Below are 23,062 nucleotides of genomic sequence, written 5' to 3'. Positions count from 1 at the left end.
GAAATGTGCACTATAAAGGGAATAGGGTACCATAAGGTATGCAATCTGAGATTCTTCACCATTCATAAACCTTTGGGCAATGAAATTTCTACATTAGAAGTCGACCAGTTTCGGAAATCCAAGCCAATACAAAATTCGGAATAATCATAAGATCTAATGTTGTGAATTCCTCTGAAAATTACATTTTAGAAACCATTGTTTGCTGCCACTGTGTATCCTTGTTAATCTAAGACCATACATGTTTCGTACAGGAAGTAGATTCTTCATGTGTTCAGTGGACTATGGGAAAGGTCTTCATCCCCATCATCAGAGCAACCCTCTGGCTCTAGGTCTGCGCTGTAGCCTAGCCAGAGAATGGAAATGCATTAGCCCTAATCTCATACAGTGTTCAAGCTGTTGACCCCTAGCATGTGACAAGTCCAATTCACAATTAAGTTCTTAAGGCAAATGCATATTGCGGCCATCACTGTGATGCAAACTTCTCTGCCCCACCTCCCACCTAAATGCACAGATCATTATAGCATTTCTCCTACTCAAGGAGCAGCTCCGACTACAGCCCATGAAAACCATGTGCCAATGAAAACCAAAGATATTAATTTGTGTATTATGATGGCGGCACATGCATTTTCACAATTAATAAATTCCACCCCATCGAGTTGTGATTTAATTATGAATTATGTAAATGGTATGCCATGCATCATTTATGCATTTTATTTGCTAAATGGGGGAATGGGGATGTAGGCGTATCACAATGATTTAAATGAACACTCTCCAAGTGTAGACAGCAGAAGTAAGAGAATACTTAGCGACCGATCAAAACTGCACACAGGGCACGTTGCTAATGACAAAACACATTTCAGATTACAGATGGATAATTGACAAATAAGGCTTGAATGGCTTTTAAAGGGCTGATTTACTTCATATTTATCTGGTCTTCAACCCGGTTAAACAGTACTATTACATTTACACATTATTTTGTAGAATAGATAATATGTATGGATTTGACCCTGTAGAAAGAATGAACCAGTTAGAGTGATATACTATCAACCTCCTCAACACTAGGTTTTTTTCTCTCTCACTTCACTCTCTTGTCAAGATGATGCATTGCCTAGAACAAGGACTATATTTAGTTTCAAGAGGGCTGTCAAATCGAACTGTCAGACTGCACTTTTTGATGAAGCCTTATCACTCGCTCATCCGTCAATCAAGGTGAAAGTGCTCCCAAAGTCAAATTCAAGAGTGGAGAGAAACAGAGTTGTCTGACAAGCTAACATTTCACAGTCAGTGCCAGGTGATAAAGAAGTATTTGAAGGGTATTGTTATATACTTAATGGGCCCTCAGGAACAGAACTGCATGTCAAATGGCACCCTATTCAATTGCAATACTTTTGACCAGGTCCCACTATGTAGGGAACAGGGTGCCATTTGGGACGTAGCCAGGATGTTCAGGTAGCAGATGATAGGGTATATCCTCTCTGGTATGAATTAGGAGTATTATCACACACATAGATGCATAGCATTTCAACAAATAACACCTGATTTGCCACTGTAAAAAAGGAAAAATAAATGTTCAACGTACAATTGTAAGGCAACCAGCTGCAATAGGATTGTGAGTTTGCTCAACATTTCGGCATAAAGCTGAACCAACATACATTCTCAAGTTGAATTGTATGTTCACTCAACTTTGAATTTTAGGTTGACATGCTGACCAGACCGTACACATTTAGAAACCCATGTTATTCAATTATTGCACCCACACTGCCTGTGCACGCCAACGAGCGTCTGCAACACCAAGGGCTAAAATAGATGTCGTTCCTATTTCTGACGCAGATCACGCTGCAAGTCCTGCCTCTCCCATCTCCTTATTGGTTTATAGAAGCAGGTATCCACGTGCCATCTCCTCATTGGTTTATAGAAGCAGGTACCCACGTGCCATCTCCTCATTGGTTATACCCACGTGGGTGATAGAAAGACGAACTGTTTTGCCGGTAGTCGTGGTAATACAATGAAAGTTTAGATGCAATCACCATATAATTTAAATGATGAAAAAGCCTGGAAGGAGGAGAGATGACTAGAAACGATTCGGTTGGCCGTTTTATATGTGGATTAATTGTCGGAGTAGAGATCCTTGTCCATTTCAGGTAAAATAACAACTCAATGTTTATATCCCAGGACAAATTAGCTAGCAACAGCAAGCTAGCTAAACAGGACAAATTAACGTTAGCTAGCAAGTGCAAGCTAACTAGCTAAAATACCATACATGTTTAATGCTTTTTGACCTGTCCCTAAATTAATGTCATTGGTTCAGAGTTTGTTTTGATATTTTAACCTGCGTGTCGTGATCGCGTTTGGTGTGGGGGTGGCAAAATAAATTTATGCACGATAGCGCACGATAGCGCACGATGGCGCACGATGGCGCACGATGGCGCACGATGGCGCACGCGCGCAGCCGGTTTGGGCAAGGTGTCACAGAGAGAACATACAGGGAACATACAATTCAACTTGAGATTTACATATTTCCCAGTGTGCCTTGCCTTTCGAGTGAATTGTAGTTACCACCTATGACTGTATTTTTTAGTGACAGAGACATGCTTGTTGTATTCAATGGATTTCAGTCCTGTGTCCTTCACCAAGTGAATGTCTAATTGAATATGTTATCTTTACAATTAGGATCTTTATACATTACATACATCATAAGGCCTTTCCTTGAGGGCTTAGTTACTCCCTAACACAGTCGTCGGAAACTCCTGATTTACAGGCCACATGAAGCCTGCAAGTCACATTATGCTGGCTTGCAAAGTGATGTGTAATTCCTATTGGAATACAGCCAGAGTGAGGATATCCAACAATTATACATTTTTATCACCCACAACATGCATTGAGAATGACTGCCGGAGTACGGAAGATTGTTTATTGAGACTACCTAAATCATCTAAACTGAAACAACCCTCTCACCAACAGATTGGATTAGTTTAAAAAAGGTATGTTATTTATATTTGTGTAGCATAAGATTAATCAACCAATCAATGCACATGCAAAAACACAAGTATTGAAACAAGCAATTCAGAAAATCAACCTGCAATAGAGCATTCTGGGAAATATGATAATGATGAACGTGGTTTTGAGCAAACATGAATTAGTAATTTTACTTAACAAGCTTGTTCAAATTCAGCTCACTTTTTGCAGAGTTTGTTGAGTAAATAGAATAACACATTAGCTCAAATTCTTGTCCTGTTGAAGTCCACTCAACTCGCAGAATAATGCTGATTAAGCCATTGGCGAAGCTGGCTTTTTCTACAGGTAATGACTTAGGCATGTCGCAGCATACAACATAGCTACAGTACATAGCCAGTCAGTATGGTCTTCCTGGATTTACTTGTAACTATCATAACATATCACAGTAAGTTCGCTGGAGATGCACCATTGAGGCCCTTTGCTCCGCTAGGAGCTGAAATGACTAAGTCCAAGTCAAGTAAGTCATAACAGCAAGCAGAAGCTTAAGAGCTCACAGAAATAGAATGACATTCATGAAGATATCCTTCACATCACAGCAAGTCCCCAGACATGTGGAGGAGTAATGCATCCCCTCTGGATGTTGTGTTATTGTGGGATATTGTCTTTAGCCACTTAAGAGTGTTCCCCCATGGCAGACTCCCTCAGATTCCTCCTCACCTCAGTGGGCTAGCTCTGGCTGTGAGCTCCCCTGTCTGCCCCCCTGGAGAAACTCTCTCTCTATCCTTCCCTGCTGTTCGGAGTCTGTCTGTGTTCCAAATAGCACCCTATTCCCTAGTAATGCACTACAGCACCATATGGGCCCTGGTCAAAATGGACCAGCTTTGGGCCAAGGTTTGTCTCTCCCTGTGGGGACTGCTCAACTGTTCAACTCAACAGGATGGAACCTACAGACACTCACATTGCGTGACTTGTATTTTATATTGGTCTTTGGGAAAATACCCTGCTATTCACAATGCACGCCACTGAGGTCCCAAAGTCGTATATTCTGTATACACTCTCTCTCTCTCTAAATTAACTGGTGCTCTTTGGCCACCTTTAGTGGTAACACCTGGCGGCTGCTTGCCCTATCCTTTCTCCTGAGGACGAGAAATAATAATAACATTGGTTAGTCACGGTGTTATCCTGAGCTTATTCTGCCCTGTGCTTGTCAAAACTGAGGCATATCATTAACTAATGCTCCTAAAACAGACATATCATCAGCTATAGCAGTGAATAATGATTTTACACTTTATGACTTCCTGATGGTCTGACCCCAAGTGATGATGATGGGCAACAACACCTCCGCCACGCTGATTCTCAACACTGGGGCCCCACATGGGTGCGTGCTCAGCCCCCTCCTGTACTCCCTGTTTACCTATGACTGCGTGGCCACGCGTCTCCAACTCAATCATCAAGTTCTCTGACAACACAACAGTGGTAAGCCTGATTATTAACAACAATGAGACAGCCTACAGGGAGGAGGTAAGAGTCCTGGCGGAGTGGTGCCAGGAAAATAACCTCTCCCTCAACACTAACAAAATGAAGGAGTTGATCGTGGACTACAGGAGACAGCAGAGAGAGCACATCCCCATCGATGGGGCGCAGTGGAGTGTGTCAAAATCTTCAAATTCCTTAGCATGCTGTGACGTCTCTCCCACTCTCTATGTCTGCTGATCTCCCCTGTTTGGTAGTCTGCTTGTTGCAGGAGGTGAATTGGCAGCTGATGTGGCGCACCTGGGCAGGCTTGGCCTGCAGGCTATAAAGGGTGGCCACATCAGCCAACACTTGCTTGCTTCCCTGACTGGCAGGCTGGCTTCCACCACTTAGTTTTGTTGGTCTGTTTTCACCAGACAACACCCTCTTCACTCAGCCACGCACTGCATACACTACTGATTCTACAGACGTCCACAGCTTATGTTACATTTTTGTATTTATTATTATTTAGTTTAAGACATTTATTCCTTTTTAAATTGAAGTAATGCGAGGTCTACCTTTGTTGTTACGAACTATGAGCCATGTCATAACACAGTGGGGGCTCATCCAATTGGATTGTTTTGGTTATATGTTATTTGTACATTTGGCTAATTTGTTTTGTTTGGTTGGATTTTGGTTTGGACTCCGTGGTTTGTGCATGGTCAGGCTGGAGCACCATGTAGGGGTAGTAATTGGGTTCCGCTGTGTTGCCATTTTGTTTTGGTTGTCCTTCACATTATCAGTGTACACTAGGTACCAACACTATTTGTGTAAGCATTATTTTTTGTTTGTCTAAATTGGTAATTTAGTTGAGTTTATCATGGCTAGTAATGTAGAGAAGTTGAAATGGCCGAATGAAGAACTTCTGGAGTAGTGCACTAAAGAACAGATACCACAGATTGGTGAGCACTAAAATATTGATTTTGATCCTAAGCAATTTAATGATCTTATGAAGGTGAGTGTAAAAGCGGAACTAGTTGAGGAAGGATTCATAACTGTTTGAGAGCCACAGTTTGTTACTACAGTTCAGTCACCAGGTGTCGCTGGTTTTAGTTTTGAGCAAGAAAAAAAAATGCACATCACTGACAAACTGAAATGGTCCCTTCACACAGACAGTGTGGTGAAGAAGGCGCAAAACAGCACCTTTTCAACCTCAGGAGGCTGAACAAATTTGTCTTGGCCCCTAAGACCCACACAAATTTCTACAGATGTACCATTGAGAGCACCCTGTCGGGCTGCATCACCACCTGGTAAGGCAACTGAACCGACTGCAACCACAGAGATCTCAGAGCCGTTCTCCCCTCAGAAGCCTCCACTGATGGACGTGACCCAGTCATTCATTCTAAATGTTCCATTGACATACTGGCTGGCAATGTTCTTATCCCTTGCTTGCTAGCTAGCCATCTATGGCTAACTTACAGTCACGTCAAAAAGTGCAGCCAGAATTACAGCAAAGTAACTGCATTTATTTAAGCTGTTTTATGGTGACATTTATTTGGATACATCCTGAACAATGATTTAATGAGGCGTGATTTCACCTGGTATGAAAATGTGCTCAATCGTCAGGACACTTGTTCAGAGGAGCTAGCCAACAACACAGCTAACACAATCACTTCAAACTGAAGCTGGAAAGACCGCAAACTACAGTAGCTGCACTTCGTTTCGTTTGACCTTTTTTCAATTGACATTTCTTTGTATATATATCCATAAAAATGAAGCCAGCTGATTCATGATTTCAACTGGCTGAGAGACGCTGCCTGTCTGTCTCCTCCCGACTCGTTCATTGCTATGGGACAGCTGGAGATCGAATTTGAATATTGAAACAATGTTGGAAATGTCGGAGAGACAGACAGCAATGATAATACAAATCTCCTCTGTTGAAAACTAAAGGTTAATCTAAAAGAAATGTGAGAATGTCTAGATGCTTTTTATAGTGGAGATCAAGTTTATAAATTACCTGGCTGGACTGATGAGACAGTGGACTGCTCAGTCAAATGGAACAGAGTAAATAGGAGTTTTAACGTCATAGATTAAGCCGGTGGTAACTTGTGGAATAGACACCGGCTGGAATGTGATTTTAGCCAATCAGCATTCAGGATTAGACCAACCCGTTGTATAATAACGTTTACTGTTTCACCGACTTTATATGTCGTATGCTAGTCATGGCTCCTCCTATGTCATTTATTATTGCATTTTTCTGGATTGTGTGTGTATTGCTAGGTATTGCTGCACTGTTGGAGCTAGAAAGATAAGCATTTCACTGCACCTGCGATAACATCTGCAAATCTGTGTACGCGACCAATAAACTTTGATTTGACATAGTCATAGACATTTTGGACCTTTTCAGAGTGATAGGCATACTACTCATTTAGAAAAGACATATTTGACAATGATCATCTGGTTGCCTGGCTGGCTATATACCTCCCTATCTGCTCTCTTCCCTCCTCTCTTATTCCCTCTCTCATCCCCTCTCTCCCTTGAAGTCAATTACACCACTTGTCTCTGACATTACGGCTAATAACGCGAGCTGCTCTTGACCTTATGCTCATGAGTCTCAGAGCAGCAGATGAAAGGGAGACGTCCCCTCGTGAATGGATTAACCTCTGATATGGGACGAGTCCCACATAGTACCCTATTCTCTACATACTGATATACTTTTGGGCCCTGGTCAAAAGTAGTACATTAAATAGGGAATAGGATGTCATTTAGGACCCAGAAATGGTGTGTGTCTGGGAGTATTAGGCTCCTGCACCGAGCCCTGTGATGGAGCCCCCATTCCCCACCCATCTCCCCAGGCAGCACCTTCTTGCTTTCACACGGCATGGTTGTGGTACTAAAAGGCCTTTGGAGAAGACTGCTTTTTCACTTTCGTTACAAATCAGAGATCAGCTCCCATGGGCCTTCTGACCACGACACTAACACATATAGAACTGGGTAAAAATGCCACGGGGCAGAGCGTTGGTCTAAGTTACATTGTTGTCAGAGCTTGAATTGTTTAGGCTAGTGCAAATCATACTGCTTTTTAATACGATAAAATGAAATCAGTCGACCTTCAAGAATATATTGTTGATACCATTGTGAGGTGAAAGTTGGGGACCAATAGTAGGTCTATCCATCGCCAATTTCACAGTACCCTGAGCATTGCCATGACAATACTGCCCCTCTCTGCACAAAAGTATACATCACATGTTGGTCATCCAGCTACGAATGATAATATTACATGCATTTTGAATGTTCCTAAAAGGTATTTCAGACATTCAAAAACAGCCCAGATCCATGACAGTAGTATCAACTGGATGATTAGCCTACTATAACATTACCATCACAAAGTATCTAAAATTACATCAAAATGTAAATAACATCAGTCCATGATTTCTGACACGGTACATACTTAATATCAAAGCATGATTTCTCCATCAAATACACTGTAGCCTTCTTACAGAAATGGCAATATCAAAGTCGTCTAGAATTTCATGATTTTTAGGTATATCATTGCAAATATGCTATAGGCTAATGTTCTGGCTCTGGCCTAGTAAAATATTCCCACAAACTATTTTCAGACAAATTTTCACATTAAGTTCAAAATAACACTGTTCAAACAGACTGTCCTGTTGGCCTCTGTGTGTGATGACTGAATCCAATGATCCACATTCTGTAACTGTTCACCTGGGATCTTGTGCGAAAACTAACCACCAGTCCTGGGATTCATAATTACACACACCCGGCATCAATCATTACACACACCTGTAAGTCAACATAATACTCACCTGGCCTCCATCACCTTCCTGATTACCTCCCCTATATCTGCCACTCCCTTTGGTTCTTTCCTCAGTTAGTATTGTTCCTGTGTAGACGCTACTGTTATGTTGTCTCAGTTCATGGTTGTTGTTTTATTAAACGTTTCACCTGCTTCTCTACTCTCATCATCTCCGTTACAGACTACTGACTCCAACAATGGACGTAGCAGGAAAACAGAATATCTCCCAGAAGGTTGACGAGCAGGGATACCTTCTAAGTCAACACCATGACCAGCTGGCACAACTGGGGACGGCTGTGGAAGAGGTTTTTGCCGTGTGCAAAGTCACGAACACACCTGGGAGGCGTTGTCTTCAACTAGCAGAGGATACTCTACAACCAGTCAACCCAGCCCATTCCCCAACCTGCTCAGGTCAGCGTTTGTCCCTCACGGATAAATATGATGGCACTCCATCTAAATGCCCTGGCTTACCTACTTCAGTGCTCCTTCTACTTTACACACCAGATGGGAGCTCCCACGGTCCAAGGTTGCCACAGTTATTTCTCTTCTGACTGGGAGGGTGTTGGAATGGGCCACGGCCATCTGGGAGAGGAGCTAGAATCTTATGAGGGGTTCATGGCTCTGTTTAAATGTGTCTTCGATCATCCCCCGGAGGGCAGAGGGAGGGGTGGGCGCCTACTCCAATTATGGCAGGGGGACCAGACAGCTGCCGAGTACGCGCTCACCTTCCGGACAGTACCAACATCCAGCAGATGGAACTAGCTGGCGCTTCGTTTGCTATTTAGGTCTGCGCGAAGAGGTCCAGACGGAACTGGCCTGTCGAGATAAGCTTTCCTTGGACACACTCATTGCGATGGCCATCCGTCTGGATAACCTACTTCAGGAGTGTCGGTACACTCATTGCTTCTCTCCCTCCCTCAGTGAACACATGGTTAGAGCCTGAACCCATGGAGGTAAGGGTCACACGCCTCCCTGCGGCGGAGTGATGGAGACAGCTGGGGCTCTGTCTGTATTGTGGTCAAGGAGTGCTCCAGCTGTGTCCGGCACTTCCTAATCTGGGATACACAAGAGTAGATGGACAGTCACGTGATCTTCCACCTCCTGGGGCAGGAGTGAGTATTCCATCTTTATCGCTCTCTGCTAAACTCTTTGGTGTCCATCACACTAATTGACTGCTCCTCATGTACTGTGTCCTTGCCTCTCTTAACATATCGTACCCACTTTCCTTTCCCGGTTCAAGCCCTTGATAGTCGGCCACTAGGATCTAGAACCATTACACACCACCCAGCCACTCACCCTCACCGTGGAGTCCATTCATCAGGAAAACATCCCCTTCATTACCAGTACACAAGATCATCCTCGGCCTCCCTTGGCTTCAACACCATAACCCCACCATCTCATGGTCGAGGATAAGCATCAGACTGGTCACCCGAATGCCGGAGAACCTGCTTCCCCATCCCCTGTGGTTCCACGTCAGTTGAGTCCTGTGGTTGCCCTTCAGCCCAACATCCCGGAAGTATACCAAAACCTGCAGGAGGTATTCTCCAAGACCTGCACCACCGGTCTTTCTCCTCATCGCCCCTGGGACTGTGCCATCGACCTGCTTGCAGGTTCCGCACAGACGCATCTACCCTGTCGGTGGCTGAGACCCAGGCCATGGAGGATTACATCAGAGGCGTTCCATCAAGGTTTCATCCGCACGTCCACTTCTCCTGCATCGGCTGGTTTGTTCTTTGTGGCCAAGAAGGATGGCGGGTTACGTCCATGTATTGATTAGAGGACTCGATGCAATCCCCACAAAATACCGGTACCATCTCCCGCTGGTGCCGGCAGCCATATAACAGCTCCACGGGGCCCGGTTCTTTAACAAACTGGACCTGTGGAGTGCTTACAATTGCATCCAGGAGGGAGACGAGTGGAAGACTGCGTTTAGCACGATGTCTGGCAACTACGAGTACTTGGTGATGCCATTTGGCTTAGCCAATGCTCTGTCAGTGTTCCAGGTATTCGTGAACGAGGGGTTCACGGACATGTTCGGACGCCAAGTGATCGTGTATATCGACGAAATCCTGGTCTACTCGACTACCCTGGAGGATCACATCACTCACGTTCGTTCAGTCCTGGAATGCCTCCTGGCTAACCACCTGTTCGTCAAGGCTGAGAAGTGCCAATTTCATCAGAGGGCGCCATGGAACCATTCGTCATCCTCACCGACCATTGGAAACCGGAGTACATACGGACAGCGAGGAGGCTGAATCCGTGCCAAGAAAGATGGGCCTTTCAAGGTTTGACTTCACGCTGCCCTCTCGCCAAGGTTCAAATAACACCAAGGCCTATGCCCTGTCCTGTCTCTACGATTTGGTAGAGGGTCCTGTCCAGAACGTACCTATAATCCCATCCTTCCGAGTCATAGCCCCTGTGCTCTGGGGACGTAGATGTGGACACCCGCCAGGCTCTGGAGAGGGAGCATGCACCCACTAACTGTCCTCATGAGTGCATCTACGTTCCTATGGGGGTAAGGGACCGGCTGCTGACCTGGGCACACATGGCTGTCTTTGCTGGACATCCAGATATTTCTCGCACTACCTAATCTCTGAGAAATACTGGTAGCCCACCTTGGTGCAGGATGACACTCGTTACATCAACTCCTGTTCCGTATATGCCCAAACCAAGACTCATGCCGTTGTGGGTGTCGGCTCCAGTATCTGGTGGACTGGGAGGGGTATGGCCCAGAGGAGCGGTGTTGGGTTCAATCAATCAAGTTTATTTTATATAGCCCTTCGTACATCAGCTAATATCTCGAAGTGCTGTACAGAAACCCAGCCTAAAACCCCAAACAGCTAGTAATGCAGGTGTAGAAGCACGGTGGCTAGGAAAAACTCCCTAGAAAGGCCAAAACCTAGGAAGAAACCTAGAGAGGAACCAGGCTATGAGGGGTGGCCAGTCCTCTTCTGGCTGTGCCGGGTGGAGATTATAACAGAACTATGCCAAGATGTTCAAAAATGTTCATAAGTGACAAGCGTGGTCAAATAATAATCATGAATAATTTTCAGTTGGCTTTTCATAGCCAATCATTAAGAGTTGAAAAACAACAGGTCTGGGACAGGTGGCGGTTCCATAACTGCAGGCAGAGCAGTTGAAACTGGAATAGCAGCAAGGCCAGGCGGACTGGGGACAGCAAGGAGTCACCACGCCCGGTAGTCCCGACGTATGGTCCTAGGGCTCAGGTACTCCGAGAGAAAGAAAGAGAGAAGGAGAAAATTAGAGAGAGCCAAGATTTTCAAAATGTTCATAAATGACAAGCATGGTCAAATAATAATCAGGAATAAATCTCAGTTGGCTTTTCATAGCCGATCATTAAGAGTTGAAAACAGCAGGTCTGGGACAGGTAGGGGTTCCGTAAACGCAGGCAGAACAGTTGAAACTGGAATAGCAGCAAGGCCAGGCGGACTGGGGACAGCAAGGAGTCATCATGCCCGGTAGTCCTGACGTATGGTCCTAGGGCTCAGGTTCTCAGAGAGAGAGAAAGAAAGAGAGAATTAGAGAGAGCATACTTAAATTCACACAGGACACTGGATAAGACAGGAGAAGTACTCCAGGTATAACCAACTGACCCTAGCCCCCCGACACATAAACTACTGCAGCATAAATACTGGAGGCTGAGACAGGAGCGGTCAGGAGACACTGTGGCCCCATCCGAAGATACCCCCGGACAGGGCCAAATAGGAAGGATATAACCCCACCCACTTTGCCAAAGCACAGCCCCCGCACCACTGGAGGGATATCTTCAACCACCAACTTACAATCCTGAGACAAGGCAGAGTATAGCCAACAAAGATCTCCACCACAGCACAAACCAAGGGGGGGCGCCAACCCAGACAGGAAGATCACGTCAGTAACTCAACCCACTCAAGTGACGCACCCCTCCCAGGGACGGCATGAAAGAGCACCAGTAAGCCAGTGACTCAGCCCCTGTAATAGGGTTAGAGGCAGAGAATTCCAGTGGAGAGAGGGGAACCGGCCAGGCAGAGACAGCAAGGGCGGTTCGTTGCTCCAGAGCCTTTCCGTTCACCTTCACACTCCTGGGCCAGACTACACTCAATCATATGACCTACTGAAGAGATAAGTCTTCAGTAAAGACTTAAAGGTTGAGACCGAGTCTGCGTCTCTCACATGGGTAGGCAGACTGTTCCATAAAAATGGAGATCTATAGGAGAAAGCCCTGCCTCCCGCTTTTTGCTTAGAAATTCTAGGGACAATTAGGAGGCCTGCGTCTTGTGACCGTAGCGTACGTATTGGTATGTACGGCAGGACCAACTCGGAAAGATAGGTAGGAGCAAGCCCATGTAACGCTTTATAGGTTAACAGTAAAACCTTGAAATCAGCCCTTGCCTTAACAGGAAGCCAGTGTAGGGAAGCTAGCACTGGAGTAATATGATCAAATTTCTTGGTTCTAGTCAGGATTCTAGCAGCCGTATTTAGCACTAACTGAAGTTTATTTAGTGCTTTATCCGGGTAGCCGGAAAGTAGAGCATTGCAGTAGTCTAACCTAGAAGTAACAAATGCATGGATTAATTTCTCTGCATCATTTTTGTACAGAAAATTTCTGATTTTTGCAATGTTACGTAGATGGAAAAAAGCTGTCCTTGAAACAGTCTTGATATGTTCGTCAAAAGAGAGATCAGGGTCAAGAGTAACGCCGAGGTCCTTCACAGTTTTATTTGAGACGACTTTACAACCATCAAGATGAATTGTCAGATTTAACAGAAGATCCCTTTGTTTCTTGGGACCTAGAACAAGCATCTCTGTTTTGTCCGAGTTTAAAAGTAGAACGTTTTCAGCCATCCACTTCCTTATGTCTGAAACACAGGCTTCTAGCGAGGGCAATTTTGGGGCTTCACCATGTTTCATTGAAATGTACAGCTGTGTGTCATCCGCATAGCAGTGAAAGTTAACATTATGTTTTCGAATAACATCCCCAAGAGGTAAAATATATAGTGAAAACAATAGTGGTCCTAAAACGGAACATTGAGGAACACCGAAATGCACAGTTGATTTGTCAGAGGACAAACCATTCACAGAGACAAACTGATATCTTTCCGACAGGTAAGATCTAAACCAGGCCATAACTGGTCCGTGTAAACCAATTTGGGTTTCCAGTCTCTCCAATATAATGTGGTGATCGATGGTGTCAAAGGCAGCACTAAGGTCTAGTAGCACGAGGACAGATGCAGAGCCTCGGTCTGACGCCATTAAAAGGTCATTTACCACCTTCACAAGTGCAGTCTCAGTGCTATGATGGGGTCTAAAACCAGACTGAAGCATTTCGTATACATCATGTCTTCAGAAAGGCAGTGAGTTGCTGCGCAACAGCTTTTTCAAATTTTTTTGAGAGGAATGGAAGATTCGATATAGGCCGATAGTTTTTTATATTTTCCGGGTCAAGGTTTGGCTTTTTCAAGAGAGGCTTTATCACTGCCACTTTTAGTGAGTTTGGTACACATCCGGTGGATAGAGAGCTGTTTATTATATTCAACATAGGAGGGCCAAGCACAGGAAGCAGCTCTTTCAGCAGTTTAGTAGGAATAGGATCCAGTATGCAGCTTGAAGGTTTAGAGGCCATGATCATTTTCATCATTGTGTCAAGAGATATAGTACTAAAACACTTAAGTGTCTCTCCCGATCCCAGGCCCTGGCAGAGCTGTGCAGATCCAGGACAGCTAAGCCCTGGAGGAATACGCAGATTCAAAAAGGAGTCCGTAATTTGCTTTCTAATGGTCATGATCTTTTCCTCAAAGAAGTTCATGAATTTATTACTGCTGAAGTGAAAGCCATCCTCTCTTGGGGAATACTGCTTTTTAGTTAGCTTTGCAACAGTATCAAAAATACATTTTGGATTGTTCTTATTTTCCTCGATTAAGTTGGAAAAGTAGGATGATCGAGCAGCAGTGAGGGCTCTTCGGTACTGCACGGTACTGTCTTTCCAAGCTAGGCGGAAGACTTCCAGTTTGGTGTGGCGCCATTTCCGTTCCAATTTCCTGTAAGCTTGCTTCAAAGCTCGGGTATTTTCTGTATACCAGGGAGCTAGTTTCTTATGACAAATGTTTTTCGTTTTTAGGGGTGCAACTGCATCTAGGGTATTGCGCAAGGTTAAATTGAGTTCCTCAGTTAAGTGGTTAACTGATTTTTGTCCTCTGACGTCCTTGGGTAGGCAGAAGGAGTCGAAGGGCATCAAGGAATTTTTGTGTTGTCTGAGAATTTATAGCACGACTTTTGATGCTCCTTGGTTGGGGTCTTATTATTATTAGATTATTTGTTGTGATTGCAAACGTAATAAAATGGTGGTCCGATAGTCCAGGATTATGTGGAAAAACATTAAGATCTACAACATTTATTCCATGGGACAAAACTAGGTCCAGAGTATGACTGTGGCAGTGAGTAGGTCCAGAGACATGTTGGACAAAACCCACTGAGTCGATGATGGCTCCGAAAGACTTTTGGAGTGGGTCTGTGGACTTCTCCATATGAATATTAAAATCACCAAAAATTAGAATATGATCTGCTATGACTACAAGGTCTGATAGGAATTCAGGGAACTCAGAGAGGAACGCTGTATATGGCCCAGGAGGCCTGTAAACAGTAGCTATAAAAAGTGATTGAGTAGGCTGCATAGATTTCATGACTAGAAGCTCAAAAGACAAAAACGTATTTTTTTTTTTTGTAAATTGAAATTTGCTATCGTAAATGTTAGCAACACCTCCGCCTTTGCGGGATGCACGGGGGATATGGTCACTAGTGTAACCAGGAGGTGAGGCCTCATTTAACACAGTAAATTCATCAGGCTTAAGCCATGTTTCAGTCAGGCCAATCACATCAAGATTATGATCAGTGATTAGTTCATTGACTATGACTGCCTTTGAAGTGAGGGATCTAACATTAAGTAACCCTATTTTGAGATGTGAGGTATCATGATCTCTTTCAATAATGGCAGGAATGGAGGAGGTCTTTATCCTAATAAGATTGCTAAGGCGAACACCGCCATGTTTAGTTTTGCCCAACCTTCCGGTGAACATTCTGGAGGGGGGGTGGTACTGTCACGTATTCTCCCGCTCCTTCCCCCCGGCATTCGACATCAAACAGCCGGTCCTGGGATTCATCATTACGCACCTGCACATCAACATGATACTCACCTGGACTCCATCACCTTCCTGATTACCTCACCTATAATCGGTCACTCCCTTTGGTTCTTTCCTCAGTCAGTATTGTTCCTGTGATTATGCATAGACGCTACTGTTATGTTGTCTCGCTTCATGTTTGTTTTAAACGTTTCACCTGCTTCTCGACTCTCAGCGTCTCTGTTACATTTGGATTTGTGTTGCTTCTTTAAGTGCCGGGGGCCATGTACAGTATGCTGTACAAACCAGAGTAGTAGAGGATGGGGTAAATGTATACATAGACTCAAAGTTTCAGAGACAAAGAAATGCAGAGAGAAACTACTACGGTCTGATTTCACAAAATTAAACGAAGTGTAGGAATTGGCTGGGGCTGTGAATGAGCACAAGCCACACTGTATTGCAGGTCTTCGTGTAAAACTACAATGGATCATAATTACATGATAGGCAATGCCATTATCTAGGTTTGGTGAACCAAGTGTTAAATTGATTAGTCACAAATCAGACCTCTATCCCTCCTGTCCTCAGAGGTAATTTCATGCAGTGTACCACAGACATACCACTGTGCAGATTCATCTTATACGGTAAGTAGGTTATTCTGCATGACCTTTAGTGCAGTAAGTGCCAAATATATTTTTGCAAATCTTCATTCCACTTATTTAATGCAGGGTTCCCCAATTATTATTATTATTATTTTTAACAGCTTGTCAGGGGACCCGGAACATAACTATAAATAGTACACTGCAATTTGACCACAAGAATCCCAAACAGTATGACCAAACCTTAATCACATACAGTAGGCCTATGCCTCTTAACCAATTACAGGTCTGGAGTGGATGAATGCAACAACCATGTCTTACAAATAGTTATTGGTGTTACCTCTACAATTCACTTGAAAGGCACTCTGGTAAATATGCAAATAAGGCTTTACAATAAGCAGTGTTAATTTAACACTGAAAAGTGTGGACCTCCACACACAGGACCCACAGTCAGTGTTGATTTAACATATTTACTATGCATTGTAACAAAACATTTGAGAAGCCTTTGACACGTCCTCAAATAATGAGTTAGCATCCAGCCCTAAAGAAGGTCCTGATTTACAGATGTCTTCAAAACATTTGCTCAGATTTGCATTCCTGCACTACAAATTGTCATAGCTGTCATATACAGTAGTAGTGCCACAAGAGGGCACCATTTACAATGTTTCACAAGTATGACTAGATATTTACACATACTCATAGCCCACATATCATATCAACTCTTCTCGTCTGGGGCAAAAATAAGAAATTAACATTTTGGCTTTGAGGACCATGGTCATGGCTGATTCCTGGAACTCAAGGTTGCCGCTGAGTAGTCACATCTCATTGCTAACCTGGCCATGAAAGCTATAGAAATTTGTTTCCACCACCAATAACAGTGTAATGCTATTCCATATACTGTAGGTATGCACAAATACTGTCAAATCAAATCAAAGTTCGTCACATGCACAAGAAATGTAAATTATCAATATACAACGTAGATGAATTAGCCCACAAATCAAGTACAGTAATCCCTCGTTTATCGCGGGGGTTACGTTCCGAAAATGACCCGCGATAAGTGAAATCCGCAAAATAGAAAACTTTTTTTTTTTTTTACAATTAGCAACTATTACATGTATACAAATACAGTGACTCACGTGTAGGCCGTTTCACTGCTCTTCAGACTGGGCCGCTGCATCCTGACTGCGCTCTGCAGTGTTCTCTTCTTCTGAAGCCCGCGGTGCAGGTGTGTTTGTTCGGGAGAAGAACATAGTGATAGGCAGCTGTTGTCGCTCTTTTTTCTTCTTTGCAAAAAGATCCTTGTACACCGACATGCCACCATCGATTACGTTGGAGAACTGTAATGAACGGCTCATCAAAGGGTCCCATTCCTCAGCTACTCGCTTAAGTTCAGTGGCCATTCGCACCATGGTTGCTAAGCGACCAAGCGTTAGTCCTTCCTCCTCATCTCTCGTGTCCAATTCGTAGCATGTTTTGATACAAGAAGCGGGAGTGAGTTTTTAGCGAATCAGAATGCAGAGCACAATGCACCAAAAAAAAAAAAAAATGCATTATGAAAATCCGCGAAATAGCGAATCCGCGATAAGTGAACCACGAAGTGGCGAGGGATCACTGTACACTAAAAAATATTTTTATTTTATTTATTTCACCTTTAATTAACCAGGTAGGCTAGTTGAGAACAAGTTCTCATTTGCAACTGCGACCTGGCCAAGATAAAGCATAGCAATTTAACACATACAACAACACAGAGTTACACATGGAATAAACAAAAACACAGTCAATAATACAGTAGGAAAAAAAGACAACATTTCTATATACAGTTAGTGCAAATGAGGTAAGAAAAGGGAGTTAAGGCAATAAATAGGCCATGGTGGCAAAGTAATTACAATATAGCAATTAAACACTGGAATGGTGGATGTGCAGAAGAAGAATGTGCAAGTATAGATAGTGGAGTGCAAAGGAGCAACATAAATAAATACAGTATGGGAATGAGGTAGATATATGGGCTGTTTACTGATGGGCTATGTACAGGTGCAGTGATCTGTGAGCTGCTCTGACAGCTGGTGCTTAAAGCTAGTGAGGGAGATATGAGTCTCAAGCTTCAGTGATTTTTGCAGTTCGTTCCAGTCATTGGCAGCAGAGAACTGGAAGGAAAGGCGGCCAAAGGAGGAATTGGCTTTGGCGGTGACCAGTGAGATATACCTGCTGGAGCACGTGCTACGAGTGGGTGCTGCTATGGTGACCAGTGAGCTGAGATAAGGTGGGGCTTTACCGAGCAGAGACTTGTAGATAACCTGTAGCCAGCGGGTTTGGCAACGAGTATGAAGCGAGGACCAACCAACGAGAGCGTACAGGTCGCAGTGGTGGGTAGTGTATGGGGCTTTGGTGACAAAACAGATGGCACTGTGATAGACTGCATCCAATTTGTTGAGTAGAGTGTTGGAGGCTATTTTATAGATGACATCGCCAAAGTCGAGGATCGGTAGGACGGTCAGTTTTACGAGGGTATGTTTGGCAGCATAAGTGAAGGATGCTTTGTTGCGATATCGGAAGCCGATTTTAGATTTAATTTTGGATTGGAGATGCCTAATGTGAGTCTGGCTGGAGAGTTTACAGTCTAACCAGACACCTAGGTATTTGTAGTTGTTCACGTATTCTAAGTCAGAGCCATCCAGAGTAGTGATGCTGGACGGGCGGGCAGGTGTGGGCAGTGATCGATTGAATAGCATGCATTTAGTTTTACTTGCATTTAAGAGCAGTTGGAGGCCACGGAAGGAGAGTTGTACGGCATTGAAGCTCGTCTGGAGGTTAGTTAACAGTGTCCAAAGAGGGGCCAGAAGTATACAGAATGGTGTCATCTGCGTAGAGGTGGATCAGAGAATCACCAGCAGCAAGAGCGACATCATTGATGTATACAGAATAGAGAGTCAGCCCGAGAATTTAATCCTGTGGCACACCCATAGAGACTGCCAGAGGTCCGGACAACAGGCCCTCCGATTTGACACACTGAACTCTGTCTGAGAAGTAGTTGGTAAACCAGGCGAGGCAATCATTTGAGAAACCAAGGCTGTCGAGGCAGCCAATAAGAATGTGGTGATTGACAGAGTCGAAAGCCTTGGCCAGGTCGATGAATACGGCTGCACAGTAATGTCTCTTATCGATGGCGGTTATGATGTCGTTTAGGACCTTTAGCGTGGCTGAGGTGCACCCATGACCAGCTCTGAAACCAGATTGCATAGCAGGGAAAGTACGATGGGATTCGAAATGGACTGTAATCTGTTTGTTAACTTGGCTTTCGAAGACCTTAGAAAGACAGGGTAGGATAGATATAGGTCTGAAGCAGTTTGGGTCTAGAGTGTCACCCCCTTTGAAGAGGGGGATGACCGCAGCAGCTTTCCAATCTTTGGGAATCTCAGACAGTACGAAAGAGAGGTTGAACAGGCTAGTAAATACAATTTCGGCAGATCATTTTAGAAAGAGAGGGTCCAGATTGTCTAGCCCGGCTGATTTGTAGGGGTCCAGATTTTGCAGCTCTTTCAGAACATCAGCTATCTGTATTTGGGTGAAGGAGAAATGGTGGGGGCTTGGGCGGGTTGCTGTGGAGGGTGCCGAGCAGTTGACCGGGGTAGGGGTAGCCAGGTGGAAAGCATGGCCAGCCGTAGAGAAATGCTTATTGAAATTCTCAATTATAGTGGATTTATCGGTGGTGACAGTGTTTCCTAGCCTCAGAGCAGTGGGCAGCTGGGAGGAGGTGCTCTAATTCTCCATGTACTTTACAGTGTCCCAGAACTTTTGAGTTAATACTACAGGATGCAAATTTCTGTTTGAAAAAGCTAGCCTTAGCGTTCCTGACAGCCTGTGTATATTCGTTCCTAACTTCCCTGAAAAGTTGCATATCACGGGGGCTATTCGATGCTAATGCAGAACGCCACAGGATGTTTTTGTGCTGGTCAAGGGCAGACAGATCTGGAGGAACCAAGGACTATATCTATTCCTAGTTCTACATTTTTTGAATGGGGCATGCTTATTTAAGATGGTGAGGAAGGCACTTTTAATGAATAACCAGGCATCCTCTACTGACGGGATGAGGTCAATGTCATTCCAGGATACCCCGGCCAGGTCGATTAGAAAGGCCTGCACGCAGAAGTGTTTTAGGGAGCGTTTGACAGTGATGAGGGGTGGTTGTTTGATCGCAGACCCATTATGGATGCAGGCAATGATCGCTGAGATCTTGATTGAAAACAGCAGAGGTGTATTTGGAGGACGAGTTAGTTAGGATGACATCTATGAGGGTGCCCGTGTTTACGGATTTGGAGTTGTACCTGGTAGGTTCATTGATAATTTGTGTGAGATTGAGGGCATCAAGCTTAGATTGTAGGATGGCCAGGGTGTTAAGCATGTCCCAGTTTAGGTCACCTAGTAGCACGAGCTCAGAAGATAGATGGGGGGCAATCAATTCACATATGGTATCGAGGGCACAGCTGGGGGCAGAGGGAGGTCTTTAGCAAGCGGCAACAGTGAGAGACTTGTTTCTGGAAAGGTGAATTTTTAGAAGTAGAAGCTCGAATTGTTTGGGTACAGACTTGGATAGTAATACAGAACTCTGCAGGCTATCTTTGCAGTAGATTGCAGCACCGCCCCCTTTGGCAGTTCTATCTTGGTGGAAAATGTTATAGTTAGCAATGGAGATCTCAGGGTTTTTGGTGGTTTTCCAAAGCCAGGATTCAGACACGGCTAAGCCATCCGGGTTGGCAGAGTGTGCTAAAGCAGTGAGCAAAACAAACTAAGGGAGTAGGCTTCTAATGTTAACATGCATGAAACCAGGGCTTTTACGGTTACAGAAGTCAACAAATGAGAGCACCTGGGGAGTGGGAGTGGGGCTAGGCACTGCCTTGGCATACCAAATGATTGGTATGCAGATGCAGTTTGGACTTTTCACTGGTAAAATGTGAAGAATTATCTTTTACAATTGACAGTGATGGCCTATTATGAAATTAGGTATGCCTAAGGCTGTGTTTACACAGTCAAACCGATTATTCTTTTTACAAATTGGTGTTTTGACCATCAGATCAGCTCAAAAATATCAGAGATCAATTAGTGTAAGAAAATAAATCAGAAACGCAGCCTGTGTGGGCCAAGGCAGATGAAGGATTTGGAGGATGCATTTTATGCATATTCTAAAATTATATTCAATAGGCTACATTTGTCAGCAAAACTTTGAATGTTCTAAAAATAAAATTAAAAACTCCAGCAACCACCAAACCACTGCTACAATCAGACTGTACGTTGATTCAATGTGCAGTCTTATCATGGGTACAGTATTGACGATAAAGATACCAAACACAGAGCATCATCTATGAAATGAAAACATATCACATTCCATTGGTCACTTGCGCCGAATACAACAGGTGTAGACTTCACAGTGAAATGCTTTTGTATGAGCCAAAATCTAACAGTGCAGACTAAAAAAAAATATATAAATAACACTAATATTTGCTAAAGGAAATTGTTACTATATATATAAGGAGTACCAAGTGTGTCTGTGTGTGAGTATGTGTGTGGCGTCATGTTGCATGTGTTTTGTGAGCATATGTAGTGGACATGTTTAACTATTCTTGTGGGGACCAGAAGTCCCACAAGGGCAAATGCTATTTCTAGGGGGTTTAGGATTAAGGTTAGAATTAGGTTTTTGGGTTAAGGTAAGGGTTAGGGAAAATAGGATTTGAATGGGACAGAAATGTGTGTCCCCACAAGGTTAGCTGTACAAGACTCTGTGTGTGTGTGTGTGTGTGTGTATGTATGTATAGAGCCAGTGTAAAACCATTAAGATAAATAAATACATTAAGGGGGTCAATGTAAATTATCCAGGTAGCCATTTGATGAAGCTGGTTATCATTTTGTGAACCTTTAGATTTACAAGACGCTGCCTATGTACTGCACTTTATAAAGTGATGAACTCAGACTTCTGATTGCTTTTCACAGTCCCTCAAAATCAATATAAGCTTTGAGAGACTGGCTGTGTGATAGATTGATGATGTGATGTAAAAGTCATCTGATCTATCAGAGAGCCTGGGCGTATTCCACATTGCAGCCGACATTAAAAAGGCGAGTCGAGACTGATCTGCAAATCACCTTGCATCGTGAACAACTACTCAATATTACTTGTAGATCAGTCAGTCACAATTTACCCATGATACATCACGGTTTTGATGCTCTCGAGCACAGCCCTTGTCAGAGCATCCATTACCAACAGTCTCCCCTGATAACGTAAGTTCTTCCCAAAACTATTTTAACACCTTCAATAAAAACCCTTGTCAGCTGTTTACAGAATTGGTATCAGAAAAAGCAATGTGTAACCATGGACTTTATTATACAACTCCCTGACCAAGCCATGGTCCTATTTAATTATATATTTTTAGTAGACCATAAAATAGATCTATGCCTTCAGCTGGCATTGAAATCTCAACGTACACTAATAATACAGTTATAACGGATATCCATTAATCAGCATGGATACAGAAAAGACAATGAACAAATGCATTCAGACTCACATTTCCCTCTCCTCCTCAGAAGAAGACCTCACTACTACGAAATATCCTTCCATCTATTGAGGAAAAGAGGCATTTTTGCCATTGATAACGTGAGTATTTCAATATAGCTCAGTCATGTAGGATGTTGGCCATAATTCAACAAAATATCTATTCAATGATCTACTCAATTTTGGCATTCAAAACCAAATTAACATTCGTCAAAGACTACCACAACAGTTCATCTCAAATCACATGAAGGACAGGCGTAAGCAACTAAGAAAAAAACAATTACAATGCTCATTGCTTTAGTTCTGTGGAGTGGGAAGGTAGTGAACCCTGCAGCTGATGTGGACACCCAGGCCATGTGTCAGATGGGCTAACACTGGCCTTCAAACTGTGAGACACTGGCCTATACTGTAATAAACTGCAGTACCTTGGCTTGGATTCAATCCGTAGTGCTTAAGACCCGCGCTATTGGGTGATTGAAATTTAAAGGCAAAGTTCCCGCGTTCAAGGAGACTGCATTCAAGGTAAATGCTGCATATGACGGCTCAACCTTTACATTTGAAATCGCACTATAACGCATCGTCTCGCGTC

The sequence above is a fragment of the Salvelinus fontinalis genome, chromosome 1 (genome assembly GCF_029448725.1).
Source record: "Salvelinus fontinalis isolate EN_2023a chromosome 1, ASM2944872v1, whole genome shotgun sequence".
Taxonomy (NCBI): domain Eukaryota; kingdom Metazoa; phylum Chordata; class Actinopteri; order Salmoniformes; family Salmonidae; genus Salvelinus; species Salvelinus fontinalis.
This window is presented reverse-complemented; position numbering follows the sequence as displayed.